Raw genomic sequence first — 20,036 nt, 5'->3', positions numbered from 1 at the left:
CGCCACTGCCTGGGGAGGCTTATTTGCTCACATCACCGGGCTTCGGTCTCTCTGTGGGTAAGTTGGAAACGATATGAGCACATGCTAGGAGAGCAGGCAGAGACACAGACAAACAGGACAATAAGCGCAAAGCTCTTCCCAGGCTGTTTGGCGTTGTGCTCAACAAAGAACGTTGCTCATTGTAAAATTTATACTTGCCTGCAAGCCTCGTAGGTACATGACCCAGTTGTCTGTACGGCAAACCACCTCCGACCTTAGTGGCTTAAAACCAGGACCATATCCTTCTCAGTCTTGTAGGGTGGCTGAGCCCTGCAAGGAGTTTCTTCGGCCACATTTGGAGTCCCTGTGGCTGCGTTCCCGGGGGAGCTCTGTGAGGCTTCCCTCACACAGCTGGGGCCTCTGCTGGGATGATGGCAGCACCTGGGGGCTCGCCCTTTCTCTGCGATCTCACCATCGTCGTCCAGCCTGACTTTCTTGACACCGCGGCAAGATCCCCCCAGTGCCTCGTATGAAGGCTGCCCGGTCTCCTGAGGGCAAGGCGCAGAACGCACACAACCTTACTCAGTTCTCCTGCTCAGGGGGTCCCAGGTCAGCCCAGATTCAGGGGCAGGAGAAATCAAGCCCAGTACGGGATGGGGAAACAACATGCATGGACAGAAGTGGTAGAGGTTCTTGGCCACCTGCACTGGACACCCCAACCCCAGTGCACAAGTTGCTTTCAGAGTTGATGACTCTCAGCCTTGATGGTTCCCGTCCTGGGTTATCTGTGATCATCTGGTGAGTCCCAGCAGGGACTCGGGGACGGCCGTCTTGTGTCAGAGCCTGCCTCTGCCGCAGACCGACTGGGTGACAAGTTTCTTATTGTTTCCACGATTCAGGCTCCTCTTCAGGAAGATGGGAACAATATTGGTACTAAAGTAGAGCTTGTGTGAGGTTATGCCTGTGTGTACACACGCAGGTGTGCATGTACACAGATGCATGCCTGTGTGAGTGCGCGTGCATTTGTGCATATGCGTACGCACACCTAAGTGTGCCTGTCTGTATTTGTGTGTGTAAGTATACACGTACATGTGAATGCACAGTCTCTGCGTGTGTATGAAATTTAGTACATCACTTTTTTTAAAGAATTTTATTTATTTATATATTTGTGAGAGAGCGCGAGCCAGAGAGTGCAGGGGAGGAACAGAGGGAGAGGGGCAAGCAGACTCCCTGCTGAGCATGGAGCCTGATGCAGGGCTCGATCCCATGTCTCTGAGATCATGACTGAGCCGAGATCAACAGTCAGGCACTTAACCAGCTGCGCCACTCAAGTGCCCAGAGTACCTCGCTCCTAAGGTTATTTCCTCGTGCGTACATATTTGCAGCTTGCCTTGCCCTGGGCCTGGGTTGTGTTTCCGAGAAAATTTTAAAGGTGGACGTGAGAGCTGGTGCCCACCTGGAATTTGGACTGAGCCCTTTCCAGGCCCATGCCTGGTGCCCTCGCTCTAGGAGCAGTTCCCTAGCCTGTCCTTGAGAAGCAGAGTGTTGGTGGGTCCTGGTGAGATATGGACCCTCCTCGGCCCCATCCCAGTCTTGCTTGCCCAGTTGCTCTGGGGTGATCTGCCTGGGACCCACACTCTGCCGCTTCTGCTGGTGGCTTGTCCCCCGGCTACCACCTTCATTCTCTGATTCAGTCGCTCTCCTGTTTCCTTCCAGAAAAACCCAATACTTTCTACTCACACACAGTTGGGATCTCAGGAGGGTGAGGGGGTAAAGCAAAGCACAGGGCTGGTTTCATATTTGGAGTTTCAGTCTAATTAAACTTTCCCACACCACCAAGGAAGACGTGGTCTCTTTGCTTCACCTTTTCCAGGCTGAGCCAAGGTCAGGGTTAGCTCTGGGTGGCCAGACCACCCTGGGCCTCCAACCCTCCTGTTCGTAATGAGCTGATTTTCCCCAAGGTACAGCTTCTGGGCAATGTGACCGTGTTTTGTTGTTCCCTGAGTCTTCCCATTAGGGAGAACCCCCCCACACCCCCCCAAAAAAACAAAAACAAACAACTGTCACTTATTGAACATATATGCTTTATACATATGTTGCTGTAATTATTACCCTGCAGGAAAGATACTATTATCCTGAAGGTAGGAAATAATAAACAATTTCCAGAAGGAGCCAGCATTTAAACCTTTGTCCACCTAACTGGAAAGCCTTTTCTCTTCCATATAGCAGAGGTGAGGTGTATGTAGGATTTCTTTTCAAGGCCATAGCTCCTAAATACTTCCCTTTAACGAATATCAACAAAATCACAAAGAGAAAGTGTCTCCAATGTAAAATGTACAGAGTGCCCTCGGGGTTACAAGCACGGTGTTCCAGAAAGTCAGGAGCTGCCTTGGCGTTGGCCGAGTTGGAAGGCACAGAAGTGGGGAGGCCGGCCAGGGTGTGGCGACGGGGAGTCACACTGCTCACTGTCTTTCTCTGCGCAGCCTTTCCGTTGTAAACATGTTTTCTTCCCCATTCTTTGGCATCCATCAAGACTGAAATTCCAGGTTGTCAACCCTTGTAGGAAGGGGTTCAGGTCTTGGCATTAAGTTATTCTCGTTGTGTGTGCACAGCTTGGCCGTTAAAGAACACTTCCCGTAACTTAACTGCTCCACACAGCGGCCCAGAGAGGATGTCGGCCTTGTGGACGAGAAAGACAAAGGCCAAGGGCCTCAGGTTGAGCCCGAACACCAGGCTGCTCCCAGCTCCCAGGAGTCCTCTGTCCAGTAGACTGTTGGCCGAGCGTATGCGCAGTCACTGAGGCTGCTTCATGTTCTGGGACAGGATCTCTGCCTTCCCCAGGATCTGATGGTCCCTCTGCAAATACGGTGGAACATCAACCCCTGCGTGCACTGACATGTTCACCTGACCAGCCCTCCCCAACGAAACCGGGACCCCATCAGCCTCATGGACCTCCCTCTGCAGTGCACGCCCCAGAGCCTGGAGTGTGGCAGACTCTCCCCACGGAGGCGCCTGTTGAATGAACACATAGTACTTCTGCCTTACCAAAGCCAAGCGGCTTTGGAGAATTGAACTCCTGTCCGGCCACCAGCTGTCCTTCATGTCTTCTCACAAAGCACCAAGTATCTCTTCCAGAAATATCACCCGATCCAAACACATAAGGGCAGGAAGCTGCAAAGACTTGCGTTATCCTTCAGAGGTGACTGACGGAAAGGAACGCTGTCTATGCGTATGCCTCCTAGGCACAGCAGGGTAGGGAACCGGTTACTGTGCACAGAGCTGCCTTACCAGATGCGCGACGGCTGGCCTTCCACCTGGGTGTGCACACTTCTGCCCCTCACCGTCTGATTGCTGGGACACGCAGCTGCACCATCGTTCACACAGAAGGGGCAAAGGCCCTCCCAATTTTTCTTAAGGGTCTGGGGGCACTTATGAATTCCATACTTGTACTATTACAAATAGGGCTTCCCTGAATATTAACATGGTTAAATCTTCATGACTGTGTTTTCCTATTTTACGAGGATGTATCCCCTAAGATAGACGAGGCTGTTTCGCTTGCTGCAGGCCGTTTGGGAAGTCTGGGCCGGTTTCTCTCTGTCCACCACCGCATCTGACACCGTCACGTCTCTGAGCCCCCCGCAGTAGGGAGCCAGGGTGGACGTGCCTTTTCTAGCCTCTTCTCTTTGACACTTGGCACAGCACCAGACACATGGCTGCTGTTCCCAACCTACGTGTCCCTTCACCAGAGGACCTCCCTCACCATGGGCTGTGTAATACCGTTGTTCCTCCTTGCAGCCTTTGCTTTCTGTAACAAATGTCTCAAATTAATTAAATCATGATTTGTGGTGTTTGGAGCGGAGCCTGAGTGGGTCTGGTTCCCTGTTGTGTCCTGGCAGCAGGCACAGTAGTTCGTAACGGTCAGAAGCAAGAGCTCACGACAGAAGGACCTGGATTTCTGACAGCGCTGTCCCTCTGCCGACCTAGGGCTTTGCTTTCTCCTCTGCGTGGTCACGTTACCTGCCTCACACAGTCAAAGTGAGGTTTAAATGCGACGTGGGGCGTGGAGTGTGCGGCGCGTGGTTAACACACACAGGGGCTCAGCTCTCGTTGCCGGGGCCGTGGTCCAGGGGTGGTGAGTGCCCACTGTGTGCCGGGCTCTGCTCTAGGTGCTTTATGTCGGAGAGGGACGGCAAACTGCCGCTCACGGGCCAGATACGACCCACCATCTTTTCTGGTACAGCCCACGAGCTACGCATTTCTAAACGGCTGACAGATATAATCCAAAAGTATCGTATTATAATCCAAAAGTATCATATTTTCTGACACACGAAAATCGTATGAAATTGGATTTCATTGTCCATAGATAAAGTTTTATTAGAACACAGCATGCCCTTTCTTTTGGGTATTGTCTGTGGTGGCTTTGCCGCTCTGATCGTGAAGATGGGGAGCTGGTATAGAGATGGCATGGCCCTCAGTGCTCCAGAACATTCACTGTTTGGCCCCTCAGTTTGCTGAGCCTCGTCTGAACCCATCTAACCCTGCACAGGGCAGGGTTACCGCCGCCATCCTCGCTATACGGGGAAGTGAGGTTCAGAGAGTGCCTGAGGTCCTCACAGCTTGCAGGTGGTAGAGCATGGGTTTGGTTCCCGGAGCAGGGGCTCCTGATGGCTCCACCATAGGGCAGGTTCTTGGTCTTTGGAGGGGAGCGACGTGAGGCAGGAAGAGGCGGAGGCATGCCTTCATGAGTGGTAGTCAGGACTGAGAACCAGCCCCACTGGATCTCACAGTTCTTGACGTTTTTCTCGTAATGAGCTTATACCCTCCCCACCCACCACCATCTCCTGGTGTCACCAGCTAAACACACAGCCAAATGTACAGAAGCATTCAAGATGTCCCTAAAAATATAGTCCCTTGAGAGCAGGGAGATAATACGACAAGACTAGATATGGTTATGTGCTTTCTACTAAATATAGACTTAGTACATGCTGGTGGAATGAGTGAATGAATTTGGTGAATGTCTCCTGGACTCTTGAGAATTTAGACTCTGGAGATAGGACAGGGACCCCTGGGAAAAGCAGTAAGATGATGTTCTCATGGGAAGGAGACCACGGGAAGGTGGTCCTTCGTGGACCACAGTGATGCTTCCCAGGTGGCATGGGGTTCTTGGGCCACAGTGCCAAACATGTCTGTCAAAATCCCATTGAAGGAAAGCTGGTGTCTTTCCATGTGTCATAACTGGCTCCATTTGGGTTGATTCTGAATGTTTGGTTTCTTTCAACAGCTTTGCTGAGATATAATTCATGTATCATACAATTTACCAGTCTTTGAACATTTTGACCACCTCAGAAAAAAATCTGTCCCCATCACCTATCACCTCCCTCTCTCCCTTCCCCATGCCCCTCAGGTCCTGAGCAACCTAGAATTTCTGTCACAGGGGATTTGCCTTTCCTGACATTTCACACAAACGCAGTCATACAATAGGTGGTCTTCTGCAGCTGGCTTCTTTCACTTAGCATGACGTGATCAAGGTTCATCCCACTGTAGGGTGTGTCTGTACTTCGTTCCTTTCTGTGCCTTAGTAAAGTAATGTTCCATTGTGTGGATGGACTGCGTTTCGTTTACTCTTTCTTTGGTGGATAGGCAGGTTGTTTCCAGTTTGGGGTTATTATGAATAATGAATGCTTCTCTGAAGATTCCCGTGCAAGATTTTGAGTGGATGTGTGTTTGCATTTCCTTGAGTATATATACCTAGGAGTGGAAAGCCTGGGTCACGTGGTAACTCTCTCTAGAGCCTTTTTGAGGAACGGCTGGACTGTTTTCCAAAGCACCTACACTGGTTTTCATGCCCATAGGAACTGCGTGTTCTTGGCCATCATTCATGCCCGTCTTTACAAATCACAGGATTCCATTTATATGAACTTTTGGAACACACAAAATTAATGAATGGAGCTAGAAATCAGTACAGTGGTTTTCTCTGGGAGGTGGGCAGCAGCGATTGGAAAAGGCACAGGGAACTTTCTGGGTGAGGGAAATGTTCTTGTGTCTTTGTGGTTTAGTGTTTTTGGTATGTGCATTTGTCAAAACTCATCAAACGGTTCATTAAAGATCTGGACATTTCACTTTGTTAATTAAGCTTGAATTTTAAAAATTGAAAAAGAGCATACAAGTGAAAAAAGGCATAGGCAGAGGGGGAAAAAGAAAAGAATATTAGCTATCTCCAGGCATGACTTATCCTGGACAGAGGGCCAATACCTGGCAGGCAAGGCCAAGTGTGAGAGGCTTTTAATTGATGTGATTAACTGTGTCTCAGTAGGGAGCCTCGTTAACACCAAAAGGGAGGAAAAGAGGTTATTTTTCACTTACCTAACTAGGAAAAGGCTGGAAGGGAGGCCTGGGGGGCCCTTGGAGGGCTGGTCCCTTCAGTGGGGGATGGGCGATTCTGAGTAGTGCAGCTGCATTTCCCTTGGCTTTGAGATACTTTTTGGGGTGGGGGAGGGCATTTGTTGCAAAACCTCTTCTCCGTTTTCATCTGTGGGGAGGCGAAAACCAACCTGAATTTTTTTGGGGGGGTGAAGTGGGGTGTGTTTTTCAAAGCGGCATCTTCCAGGAGAACACAGATCTGTTGAGCTAGAACACTCTAACCCTTCCTTAAATGCACTAGTGGTTGATGAACAGACAGTAACAGGAAACACAGAAAAGAAGTGAAAGGTTTTATCTCTCCCTTAAGCTCTGCAGAGAAATTTACGTATGGACATAAGCACACAGAAGATCAGGGTTGGACAAGCATCGTTAATTATCCATGTTAAAAATCAGCAGTATGAAATATCTTTTTTTTTTCTTTTAAGATTTTATTTATTTATTTGACAGAGAGAGATCACAAGCAGGCAGAGAGGCAGGCAGAGAGAGAGGAGTAAGCAGGCTTGCTGCTGAGCAGAGAGTCTGATGCGGAGCCCGATCCCAGGACCCTGGGATCATGACCCGAGCTGAAGGCAGAGGCTCCAACCCACTGAGCCACCCAGGCGCCCCAGCAGTATGAAATATCTTATAAAATTGCAAAAATTGCATCATTTTATTTGTAGGCTAGGAAAAAAATATATATATGTATATACGCACACACATATATATATATTTGGCTAGAATAAAAGCCTGGAAGTATAAATGCTGTTATTTTTAGGAGAATGTGATTATAATGTGATTTTTTTTTTTCTATTGCGTATCTGTGATTTATTTTTTCCAATGACCGTTTATTGCTTGTGAATTCAGTTGTTTGTTGAGTGATTTTGCTTCTCTCACTCGTGGAAGAGGTCAGTTTGCATAGGCTCACCTCCCTGGAAGAGACTCCCCCCTCCCTCCCCGCCATGCTTCCTGGTTCTCGGCTGTAAGGCAGCACTGTGTAAGTACCAAACACAGACTTCAAAGTTAGCGAGGTCAGATTTTGGCAGGATTGTGGGCAAGTCTTTCTGTGTCTTGGTTTCCTCATCAGAAGAATGGAACTGATGGTAGTCTCCCGGATCGAGTGGTGTGAAACATCCATGGGAAACCATCCCCCCCGACACACACACACAATACTTGGCCCTTCCCATCAGCTCGCTACTCTTCTTCCCTCCTTTTAGCAGGACCCCTTCCTGTTACCTTGGAAACTGGCCCTCGAGGGGTCCAAGTGACTCCTGACGGCCGAGCGCCAGCCCTCAAATCATTGCAGAAGCTTATATACACCTTCAGCCCATCGTGTGTGTGTGCGTGCATGTGTGCACATGTGTGTGCATGTATGTATGTGTGTATGTGTGTGTGTGTGTGTGTGTGTGCAGGCTCATCAGGAGCACTTCTCTGTGTGTAGTGCAACATTAAACAGAACCTCTGTCTCTGTGGACGGATTGGGGCAACTCGCTGCGGGGACTAGGATCTGTCACAAACCAAAGGTCCAACCAGCTGCAGCAACGCTCTGGGTGACCATGCTATGTATGTTCCTTCCTGCAGCATGATTCCTGGCGGCGGTGGCCTCGGTCCGCAAACAGCCGTGTCAGCAACGTGCCCAACACGTTGGAAACCTTCTCTTCCCACAGCTCAGGATAGAGAACGCAGTCCGGGTGGAGTGTGAGTATCATTTCCCCAGGGCTGGGGGAAGGGCTCGGCAGAGGGTGAGTCAGGGTTTTGCAAATGTGTGTTTACGCTGGTGGAACACACAGGGCACACATGGGCAACAGCAATTTGCACTCATGCAAAGCAGGAGCCACGTGTCCTCCGCATGCCCTCCCCTTCCTCGGTCACCTCTGCAGCCCTCCTCCCAGCTCCAGAATGCCTGTCCCAGCCCCTTTTCTCGGCTTCTTTTTCTGGCAGTGGTTTTTAAACTTCAGTTTGCAAATGACCACCTGGGAAACTTGGTAAAATGCAGATCCCCGGGCATCCCCCACCAGATTTTCTCATTCAGTGGCTCTGGGGTGGGGCCTGGGAAATGGCATTTTCACCGAACATCTTAGATGGGTCCATTTGACCAGAAAGACACTATGTGTTAGTTTTAAAATATGAAGACAGAGCTGCCAAATGGAAATTGTGTTACATACTTATATAACTTTTCACTGCCTGGTCAAATGCAGCTCCACTTGTGCAGTTACGTGGGAATTATGTTTTATACAGGAGCCAGGTAGGGTTAACATACTTGATAACTGTCCTGGGGCCTACAGAAGCTTTGAAGGAGTTCCAACCCCATGAGCCAGGCTCTGAGGAGCAAAGCCTAGGGGATGTTGTGTTCCTAGCATTTTCGATCAGGAAGGACCCTTAAAAATGTTCTTGGTGTGCTGGGTGGCTCAGTGGGTTAAATTCTCTGCCTTCGGCTTAGGTCATGATCTCAGGGTCCTGGGATCCAGCCCCGAATCGGGCTCTCTACTCAGCGGGGAGCCTGCTTCCTCCTCTCTCTTTGCCTGCCTCTCTGCCTGTTTGTGATCTTTGTCAAATAAATAAATAAAATCTTTTAAAAAAAATGTTCTTCTTTGGTGCCCATGTTTGATTGTCAGAGAAACCGAGGCCTAGAGGAGAAGGACTTGCCCTCGGCCACGTAGCAAGTTCCAGAAGAGGCCACTTTAGAGCACAGCATGGATAGCTTTGAACATGTGCACGAGGGCTCAGGGGCGCGTGATCTTGCCCCCTCGCAGTCTCTCCCCATGTGTCTCTTTCACTGGCTTCTCTCGCCTTCGGTACCTCTGTCCTCAGGCCACCCTGAGGCCTAGCCTGGGAGCCCTGAGTGGGGGCCAGGGGCAGGCCACAGTGGACTCTGTGTGGAAACCACTCACCCATAGACATCCCACTTGAGAAGGCAGGATTTAGCATAATTCCCTGCAGAGAAGGAAGGCCTGAGTCCTCTGATGGAGCCTGAGGTTTACAAAGGCCTCTCAGTGCACAAAACCTGCCAGGTGCTGGGTGTTGTGCGGCGAAGGCAGCAGCGAAAAAAGTGCACAGAGCCCCTGCGCTCAGGGAACTTTGGTGTCTCTGCTCCTCCATTCCTTGTCTGTCGAGCGCCCTCCCAAGAGCCTGACCTTCCGACCAAGGCAAACCTGAAGCAGAGGCTCCGGTCAGGGAGATGGGCAATAAGCAGCACGACCGTTCCACACGCAGTCCAGGCCTTTCGGAGAACTCCCGGCGCTGGGAAAAGGCAAAACAAGATGGGCGGACAGCCAGCAGCCGGATGCAGGGCAGGCCCGCGGCGAGGCTCTGACTCCACGTGGCCTTTCTCCCATACCCCCTCCGTCTCGGCAGCACCTCACCGCCCACCCCCACCTATCTAGGAGGTCAGTGCCCTACTGAGAAGTAGACAGTCCCTGGATTGAGGGGCCTGTGGCCCGTGTGAGCTTGTACGCGGATGGCCCTTGTACGTGGATGGCCGCGTTAACGTACTGCCGTCCCTGGCGTGTTGGCCCAGATGCTATGAGCTAGGAGCACGGCAAGGGCTTTCCGTGCACTTTCTGTCTTAGTTGTCACCACACTGTGATGAGGTTGGGGGTGCTGGTAGCATCCTGGCCGTGAGTGGGAGAGGACCCTGAGGCATAGGAAGGTCAGTAACTTGCTCATGATCTCACGGCTCAGGAATGTGGAGCCAGAATGCAGCCCCAGGCAGTTTGCCTCTAGAACCCTCAACAGCTGTGCCTTTGGGCCTCCCTGCTGCCTTCCTCTCCTGCCATTGTGCCATTGTGGCTGACGCTGATGGGCTTGTGCTGTGGAGTCAGGCCCTCCCCTTCCCGTCTGGGCGCCTCAGGCCCTCTGAGCCTCCTACTGCTGATTGGGGAAATGGGTATGAGGATCCCTGCCGCCTCAGGACTGATAAAAGGGCCAAAAGAAGCGGTGATATTTTACAATGTTTGGCGCTCAGTAAATGTACTGTCAATTCTTGCTGGTTGAGTGAGTGAGTGAGTGAGAACTTACACGTGCCCTGAAGAGGGACGTACTCACGCCACTCGCTTTTCCAGACCATCTCCTGCAGGTCAGGGTTGCACTTCCTCACCTGCGGTGACTAGATCCGGCCCACGAGGAGTGAGCAGAGGTGATGTGCCCTTTCTGGCCTTCGGGGGGAAATGCTCGTGAGCGGACTCTCTCTTCCGCCCCAGTGCCCTGCACATGGTGCAGTTGGGGCTCGCCCTCTGCGCAATCCCTGCTTGACCCTTGTTAGACACAGAGCCTGAAGGAGCAATTACCTTTCACTGTTTTAAACCCCTGAACGGTGAGGCTGCATGTCAGAGCAGCACAGTGTGGCCCCTCCTGATCGATACAGCTTGTGAGGCAAAGATTGGAATCACGGCCCGGATCCATCAGGAGGGTCTGCCGTGCTGGCAGCGGGGACGGGGACACCCTGGTACCACAGGCCTCCCTACTTGCCAGGTTCTTCACGCAGGCCCTCCTGAGGGCTGCCCCACAGGGATCTCACAGACTGCTCCCATCAGCTGCACTACTTTATGAGCTCTGTGTTCCTCTACCTGGCCCTCGGGGTCCTCAAAATTCAGGCCTTGACTCACCCTCCCAGGATTTCTAGATGTTTTCCTTCTGTTCTAGGCCCAGGAAGCTCCTCCCTGGCCTGCGAGTGCACCACCCACCTCCGCTGCTCCTGGCCTGGATCACAGGCCTCCTCGTCCCCTTCCTCCTCCACCTCCCCCCGCCCCAGCCCCCCATGCTGCGGTCATCCTGAGCACTTCCTTCGCAGCCCGCAGGGACCTGCCCCCTGATCCCAGACCACCCAGGACCCACACACGATCAATCTTTGATTGTCTGGCTTTGTTATCTTTGCCTTCATTCCTCTCTGGTATCTAGCATTCCTCGTGTTGGCGTCTTGACTCCCTAACTCGCCGCTATGGTCGAGAAATGGCCTTGGTGTTGCAATCCCTCACTGGGAGTCTAGGCGATAACAGACATTTGAGACGTACGTGTTCCAAGCACTGGCTGGCTCCCCGGCGTGGGGCTCGGGAGTGGAAGGAGGAAACCAGCGCAGAGTCGCGGTTGAGGACCGCTCCCTCGCTTCCACCGTCCAGTCCACACACCACTCCCCCCTCCCAGGCCAGACTTGCTGTCCACAGCTAGCAGGGCCGACTGTGTGAAGGGGTCCACAATGTATGCAGAGACCCTCTGGGAGCACTCGTGAGCATGTGGATCTCACAGGAGGACGGCAGAGCATCGGTGACCTCGGGAAAAGTCTACCTTCCCTAACGCTCCAGGTGTGACTGTGGCCTCCCGTTCCCTGCACGTTTCCAGATGTTAGAGTGACGGCACATTTCCAGATGTTAGAGTGACGGGTTTCTGCAGGCAGCCTGACATGTGCCTCCACCACACGTGGCCACATAAATGGGTCTTTCAGAAAAAACTGTTTGTCGGGAGTTATCAAACACCATGTTGACCTCATATCCCTGTTTAGGGAACGTATTTCAAAGACACGCTCCAGGAGGGAAGGCACTCGTTTGCAGATGGGAGGTTTTTTGAAGCCGGGCACGTTTGAGAGCAAAGTTGAAGACGAGGAGACACCCAGGGATACATGGTACTTGGGCGCCACTGCATCTTTGCCAGACATCTGAGAGATGGGGAAGAGGTGTTCGCTTTAAGGAGAGTGGCCACCATCGCTGATGTGACAGTCACATACAGCAATGTGTCCTTCCTTATGGGAAGTTACAGAAAGAGAACAGCTCTTTGTTGGAAAAGTGAAGATTGGCTTATTTGGTAGCATAGCAGGCAAGTGATGATAGTTTCTTCCTCCTGTCTCTTCTCTTTTTGGTAACCTAGCTCATCTAGTTAAAAATGGGTTCACTGCCACAAGAGAAAAGAAAAAGAAATATCTATGTGGATTTGTAAGGCCCCAGGTGTCCAGGAGTGGGAGCATAAAGACAGCCTGAGATGTCCTCTCTCTCAGGCTTGTGCCCAAAACAGCATGGGTGCCCTGTGAGGTGGGGGGGGGGGGGGAGTCGCGGGAGCCCTGCAGGGAGGGGCTGCCCTTGCTTCTGCTTCCAGGTCTGAAAGGCCCGTGTGCCGCACCCAGTGAGGGCGCGATGTGCTGCCGTGCTCCCTGCACACTGCCTGGTACGAGCACACTCTCTTCCCCCCAAGTGTACCAAACTGCCTTGTTCATCATTGTGCTTTTTGTCCTGCCTGTGTCGTGTCTCCCTGAAACCTCACCCTAAAGGTACCAGCTGGGTAAGCGCAGTCCTCAGGTGTCATTCAACTGCTGCATTCCAAACTCGGACTGCGCACACGTCTCTTCTACAGGGCTTCTCTTTGTATCTGCTTTTGCAGTGGAGAAACTGAGGCTAAGTGACCTGCCAGAGGGAAAACAGTCCGTTAGAATCAGTCCTGGAAACATGCATAGCTGGGTTTTCTGACTCCCAACCCGGTTGCATTTTTTCTTTTGAATTTTTATGAAAGCCTCCTCTGTTCAAGGCACGCTCTCTCTGGCCTCTGCAAGATCCCTGTCTTTCTTCTTCTTGTGTTCTGCCTGTTCTGCTCCCTTTGCTCCTCACCGGCGTCCACTTGGGTGCCTTTGCTGAGTGCTGCACAGGTGGACTGCTGCAGGGCCATGATTGGGTGTACTTTTTAATTTGGACAAATGGGGTTCTCTTAGAGATCTTCTCCTCATTCTGTACACATAGCTCATCCGAGGGCTGCATCTGGCCTTCCTTTGCCATTGGTCCTGCCCTGTTCACTCCTCTTGCCCCTGGAGATGGACACTAGGGAAGCGCAGCCAAATTCTGTGGTGACACCTCGCACCTGTGCCTGAGGGGACTGTGGGAGAGTTTCTCTGTACGGACTCTGGGCGGGGATGGATGGATGAGTCATTGGCTGTGCTCGTGTTTAATTTCACGAGTATTACCAGGTTGTCTTCCAGAATGACTGCACCCGGTTACACTTACACCGGTAAGTGTGCAGGGCTTTCTGTTTCCCCGTATCCTCCCCAGCACCTGCTGTTACCAGATGTCTCAGAAAACTTGCATCTGATGGCCCGAGGGCATCAAATTAGCGTCTCTGTGATACTCTTTCCTGCTGCCAACCTCATCTATCACAGCAGCGTTTCAGGCCAGAAGAACATCCGAAAGGAAAAGGGGTTCCTTCCTACTGCAACTCTCTTCTCTTCTCTTCGGGCACAGAATTTCCCCAGAAATCCCCAGTAGACTCCCCTTCTGTCTCACTGGCCAGATGGGGCCGAGAGTCCACCCTAGGCTAGACCGTGACGGAGACAATGGGATTCGCCACAGCGCCATGTGCCTCTTCCAGATACCTGGGCAGAACTGGGGAACGTTGTATCAGGGGGAAGAAAGCTGGTCATTCAGCCGCCAGTGGACTCTTCTTCCACCCCAGATCTTTAATTGTACCAATTTTTTGAGTCATCCTGCCTCATCTTTACAAGGAATCATTCTCGAAACTCTGTGCAATTAGCCAATTTCAGAGACTTTCTAAAGCAATGAGTCAGCGAGCCCATGGGCATTGCCTTGGGGATTTGATCCATCCAGCCCATTTTGGAACCTGCCGTTCTTCTTGCCAGGTGGACGTCAGACCTATTCCCATCCTGGCTGCCCCAGGTTAGGTTTCTGTGTGGGCTCCCTGTGAAAGGGGTCAGTATGGAGACCCTGGGGCTGAGCCCTGGAGCTCCTGCTGGTGGCATGGCACACTCTCAAGGCCGAATGCTAGCACTGTAGGCAGCAGCTTCTCATTAGCCACGTGCATACTGCTCCGGCCTAACCAAAGAAATTAATTTCTAAGTGATACCCAATAGTTACAATTTATTGAGTACTTGTTTTCGGCCAGATGATCTCACATAGCTCTCCTGGCTGCCTGTGAGAACATCTCTGTTAATGTGAGAGCCCAGACTCCAGCCAGACCAGCTGTAGAATGCCAGTTCTGACATTTATTAGCTGCGTGGCCTTGAGCAAGTCACTTCACCTCTCTGTGCCTTGGCTTTCTCATTTGTACGGGGAGATTAGTGACCGTGTGTTACAAGTACTGGGTGACTTGGGAAATACAGAGTGCTTACTTAGAAAAACACTGGCACGGTGGACCCGTAGAGCTCACATCTGATAAACATTAGCTGGTGCTGTTGCCATTTCTAAAAATGAAGAAACCAGAGCATCAGAGAGATTAGCTTACCAAATGTCAGACAGGGCTGAGTAGCAAGGACCTTTTTTTTTTTTTTTAAGGACACAATTTGGGGACATTTTGACTTGAAAGTTGGCTTTTTTTTTTTTTTTGGTCCAACTCTACATCATCAGTAGTCGCTCCATGGCTCAAGGGAACATTGCCCTCACTTTCCTTATCAGTAGAATAAATGTTCATCTGAAGACCCAGGGAAGCTTTTCGTAAAGAAAGTCTAAAGAAAAAGAAACACACAAAAAAACAAAAAACAGTGTCTAATCACCAGCCTTAAAGATAGAGTGTAATGCTTCCAGCAGCAGGTAGATGGGCGGGTCATCACTGGAAGGTGGCTGGGCGACAAGGATGTCGGGACACAAAAGAACTCTGTGCCCTGGGACAACAAAGGTCCAACATTCAGTTCCTGGTTCTACCACGCACCTTCCAGGGCCTCCGTCTCCTTTAAATTCGGTTTCTCCTCTATTTCCTCCCAGTAAGGATTTAAGAAAAGCTTTATAAACGGCATAATCAATGTGACTTTTTCCAGAATTAGGATTTGACCTGTCATTTCCTGTTTGTCTCTTATCTCCATTCTCATGTACACGCATTCACACAATGTGTAAGCATTGTGTCTCCCAACCCCCTTTAGTCATGGGGCGTCTCTGGAGACCAGAGCTTTAGTTAGCATCTTCTACAAGAGATTTGTCCTTGTCTAACGAAGCCAGGTGAACCGCAGTCAGGAGCCCCTGGGATCTGGGGAGGGTGGGGTAGCTCTAGTGTCCGTGGATTTGGGGGAGCAAATAAACAAGGGAGCTGTCTGCCACCCAGAACATGCCCTTGCCAGATTCCTTCACACAAGCACGTTCAGCCATAGATGTGCTGGGTGTGAGGGACCAAATGCTCTATCTGAACAGAGAGTCATAGTAGAAAAGACGGCTTTGTGGCCTGAATATCTGGGAGTACTTTTAAACCTAACCCAGGAGACGCAACTATCTTTTATTTTATTATTATTATTATTTATTATTATTTTATTTTTTTTAATTTCAATGTCCCTACCTTGCTTTCCTTCTTTCCTTTTCTTCTTCCTTCTCTTCCTCCGTCGGTTTCCAGTTCCCCAGCCCATAGGTCTCCCTTCCGGGAGGCAGTCAACATCAAGAGTCTCGTCTGTGATTCTAGATGGTCTGCACCTAAACAGCAAACTCCCTGTGTGTGTACCATTTCTTTCACTACAGTATGAGGTTGCTGTGTCTTAGAGCACACGAGCACTGTGATTTAGGCCACGATCAGGGAAAGAAGATGGTCTGTTGTCCATCCCGTTTCTCCTGTGTTTCCAGGCACCATTCCCACCTGTCACTTACTAGCTGCTGCTGTTGTCCTCTCTTCACTTTGGGCGTATTCCTGGGTGCACGTGATGACATGGGGACATCTGTGATGATGTGACTCTGGATCCCAGGGTGGTCCAGCCCCGTTGGTGGAGCATCCCTCAGTTTCTGGTAGGTCCTGTGCCTCATTTTCCCTCTCTGCAGGCAGAAGACTGGATGACAATTTGAGATGATCTCCAGAAACATGCCCACCACAGGTGGCCCTCTGAGGACCCTGCTTCTACCCCAAGGGCAGCTTTTAGATCACTTTCTATTGACTCGTTCACCTGCTGCAGAACCACACACGTGAAAGATGGGCAAAGTTTTTGTTCCTCAAACTCGAGCTGCACACCCATCTCCAGGGAACCCCTGATAGAGGCAGAGTCTCGTTCAGTTACTCCATGTGGGGCTGAGATCCTGCACTAGGGGTGGGCTCCCAAGTGCTGCCAATGCTGCTGGCCCACACACTGACCCGTTTGGAATAGCAAGGAAACAGCGAGTCCCACCCCATGTGGTACCAGATACTGTCTAGAACACTACACTGCATAGATTCAAGCTTTGTCACTGGTTAGCAGTTAATGGACATTATCACTGTGCATCTTCCTGACTATCCGGAGGGTATGGGAATACACACACACACACACACACACACACACACACACACACGTACATGTTATATGCAATATATATATTTATTTTAATATATATTTATGTGTGTATATATGTGTGTGTGTATATGTGTGTATATATAGATACATTTTTTATTTTTTAAGGTGAGACAAGTGCTCAGAGATGTTAAGTAACTCAGCAGAGGTCACACAGCGAAGGGACACAGAGGAACGTACCAAGCAGTGAAGGCCATCTTCCATCACTGCTGTCCTCCACGAGCTTATGGCTGGAATGGGAGGCATCTTTGCACTAATGAACGGGTTGGATGGTGAGTATCATTTTCTTTTCTCTCCCTGTCTTTATTTCTGAGATTTTAACCCTGGCTTCTTACTTTCAGGAGCCCAGAAAACACTTGACACAGGTAGCATTGACCCAGAGGGAAGTGAGTCCTTGTGTCCAGTGACTAGAAGACGCACGAACCTGGAAAAGGAGCCCAGGAGATTGCTGTGTTTCCCCCACACAGGAGAACACCCACCCCCTCCCGCCTCTCGCCCGTAACACATGACACGTTTAGCAGTGATTTGGTCACTGCTGAACTATCTTCATTTAATGTGATTTTGACAGAAGAGTTGGTCTGGAAATTTTATTTTCAATTAAACTTCCTTGTTGAGCTGCTTTGGTTTTGAAAGGATCCCGTTAGGATGGATAATTATACAGCAGTTGCTACAAGAGATATTTGCCTCAATTTCCGCTCTTAGGTGATTCAAATCAAATGTTTTTTCTTTTCCTTCCCAGAGCTGTGTGTGACCATTTTCCTCATACTATAGGCTTCTCATGAGTTATTTTTGGAAATCCAAAGCAAAACAGCCGTTTTGGCGGAGGCCGCTTCTAGCCTAGCAGAGTAAGCCATATGTACCAATAAACACAGCCAAAGAGTCCGTGTCTTTCAAAAACACCAAAACCATCTCCCTCCGTGGGGGTTGAATTCTTGGGGACCACAGACTCTCCTTTGTATCATCCTGTATTCCTTTGTGAACTCTACTTAACTGAAGTCAAAGACAATTGAAATTCCTTTAAAATTTGGCACTCCTGGGTGGGTCAGTCTGTTGAGCATCTGACTCCTGGTGTCGGCTCAGGTCATGATCTCAGGGTCGTAGGAATGAACCCCACATGAGGCTCCATACTCAGCGCTGAGTTGTCTTCTTGGAGTTCTCCTTCTCCCTCCCGCTGCTCCTCCCCTGCTCACAAGGTCTCTTTCTCAAATAGGATATATTTAAAAAAAATATATATATATATAATTATCAAAGTTTTGTCCATTTGTAAACAATTGTCATTGCCCTTTTGTTCAAGATGGCAGGCCTTGGCAGAATTTTACTGGGGACAGTTCTGGCCTCTGGTCTCATGAAGCACAGAAATCCCTTTATTTTCCCACTCTCCACTGTTTCCTTCCTTCCCCAGAACACACGTAACCTCCCTCTGTACATGACTCAAGCAGACAAACCTTCCTCTCACCCAGTAGCAGTAAGTGTGCAAATAGTAGGATGGATACAAAGATGAATGAATAAAATCCCGTTTTCCTTTAAAAAAAAAAAAAAGCTTATTACGCAAATAGTAAATGAATGTTTTTCACCTGGTGGGGGTGCTTTCCAAATAAAGCTAAAGTTCTTTTTTTTTTTTTAAGATTTTATTTTTTTATTTGATAGAGATCACAAGTAGGCAGAGAGGCAGGCAGAGAGGGGGAAGCAGGCTCCCTGCTGAGCAGAGAGCCCGATGTAGGGCTCCATCTCAGGACCCTGAGATCATGACCTGAGCCGAAGACAGAGGCTCAACCCACTGAGCCACCCAGGCGCCCCTAAAGTTCTTTTTAATCACTGGGCCCCTTTCCTGGTTTGTTCATCAGCTCTGCTTGGGTTATTTGGAGCACGACCTTGTAGACTTTTCTAACGTACTTACGCACACACGCGCATGCGCACGCACGCGTGTGCACGAGTGCCCAAGCACAAGGTGCTGTTGTTTAGACCTTTGATAAACTGATCACTTGCCTTTTTCCTCCCAGCAGCGGATCCAGAAGTGCTGTCCATGTCAGCTGCCTTTTCTTTTTTAACTGCCACCAAGTTTTATCACATCGTGTGGATATACCTTTTATTTGATCAAATCCGTAAGTTCTTTATCTGTTCTCACACTCATTGTAGTTCAGGATCCCTTCTTGTGTCCATGTTAAGAAACTTACCATGTCCACTGTTACCTTTGGTAGCTATAACACATTTCATGAAAATCAGCCAGCTGCCTTGGAGATGATGCCAAACCAGTCGACAGAATCCCGGGAAATGCTAAGGATTGCCAGAGGGACCTGAATCGCCTTGTCTTCGGAAACAAGGGAGTTGTGCTGTGCCCGGGGAATTCCACAGGTCTCCAGAGAGAGTGATGTTAGATATCGTGTTGGCTCTGCTCATAGCCGTCTGACTTTCCTTAGGCAAGTCATTTCCTCTCCACAGACCCTTATTTTCTCATCTGCACAATGGACTCAGTAAGCCTCTTCCATTACTGGACTCTGAATAATGGGATTTACACAAAGCCCCAGGTTTCTTACACAGAATGTATGAGCCCACTCTTCACTATGTGTCCAGGTGGGAGAGGGGCAATTTTAGGATACATTTTAAATTTAATTTTAATGAATTAAATATTTTTTAATATTTTAATTGAAATATATATATATACATTTTTTAAACTTTTAAAGATTATTTATTTTTTTATTAGAGAGAGAGAATGAGTGAGAGAACAGGAGTGGCGGCCCAGAGGGAGAAGCAGACTCCCCGCTGAGGAGAGATTCTGACTCAGGGCTTGATCCCAGGATCTTGGGATCATGAGCTGAAGGCAAACAAACTCGTAACCAACTGAGCCACCCAGGCACCCCAAAATATATTTTAAAATTTTTAACTGGAGATGCAGCCCAGAGCTCTTAGCTGGGTAGAAGTCACGAAGTCCAGAATGTACCACCTTTGGATCTTACTCTTATTACTTTATTATCCAACTAAAATGTATATATTTTCTTTTTCTTTTGCTCCGTGTGAACTTTCTGTTCTAAGCAAGGCCAAGGGGTGTTGGGAAAAGAAGTCATGGACCTCCAGTTCTCCTTGCAGGCTTCTGTGGTTCCAGCTGTGTGATCTTAGACAAGTCACGAACCTCTGGATGTCCAACTGTTCATACTACGATTTCAAATTAGCCAAATGTCTGCTTTTAAAAAAAAAGTAAAAATCACACCCATGTGTGTTTCATCTGGCATTTCTGAGCCTTATCACCTGTAGATAGTTCATCTTATGACTTGATGGGACACCCTAAAAGGCCACCAAAACCCCTGAAATCACCTTCTTTCCCATGAGAAGTGTGCAGCTGCCCTAGTCCCCAGTGAGACCTTCAGTGGGTTTCCAGGGAGGCCCAGAGAAGGTTCTGTGCAGCCATGATTCATAGGTAGACCTCCCCCCCCCCCCCCCCGGAGCTTGT

General features: G+C 49.7%; 1 long non-coding RNA gene across 7 annotated transcripts in view; it reads left to right on the top strand.

Moving 5' to 3' along the window:
• LOC123941736 overlaps positions 1 to 19,282 on the top strand; it is a 228,741-nt gene extending 209,459 nt beyond the window's left edge. For 4 of the 7 annotated variants that reach the window (XR_006818347.1, XR_006818346.1, XR_006818345.1 and 1 more), the window contains 5 exons: positions 7,957 to 8,073; positions 11,870 to 16,058; positions 16,700 to 16,863; positions 18,595 to 18,693; positions 18,790 to 19,282. This is a non-coding gene — a long non-coding RNA (uncharacterized LOC123941736). Of the gene's footprint in view, positions 1 to 7,956; positions 8,074 to 11,869; positions 16,059 to 16,699; positions 16,864 to 18,591; positions 18,694 to 18,789 lie in introns of all 7 variants that reach the window. The other 3 variants (XR_006818342.1, XR_006818344.1, XR_006818343.1) reach the window with 3 other exon arrangements.
• Positions 19,283 to 20,036: the final 754 nt, after the last annotated feature.

Source organism: Meles meles, chromosome 1 (genome assembly GCF_922984935.1).
Source record: "Meles meles chromosome 1, mMelMel3.1 paternal haplotype, whole genome shotgun sequence".
NCBI classification, from domain to species: domain Eukaryota; kingdom Metazoa; phylum Chordata; class Mammalia; order Carnivora; family Mustelidae; genus Meles; species Meles meles.
Note: the sequence above shows the minus strand (reverse complement) of the source record. Positions and strands in the feature narration are given on the sequence as shown.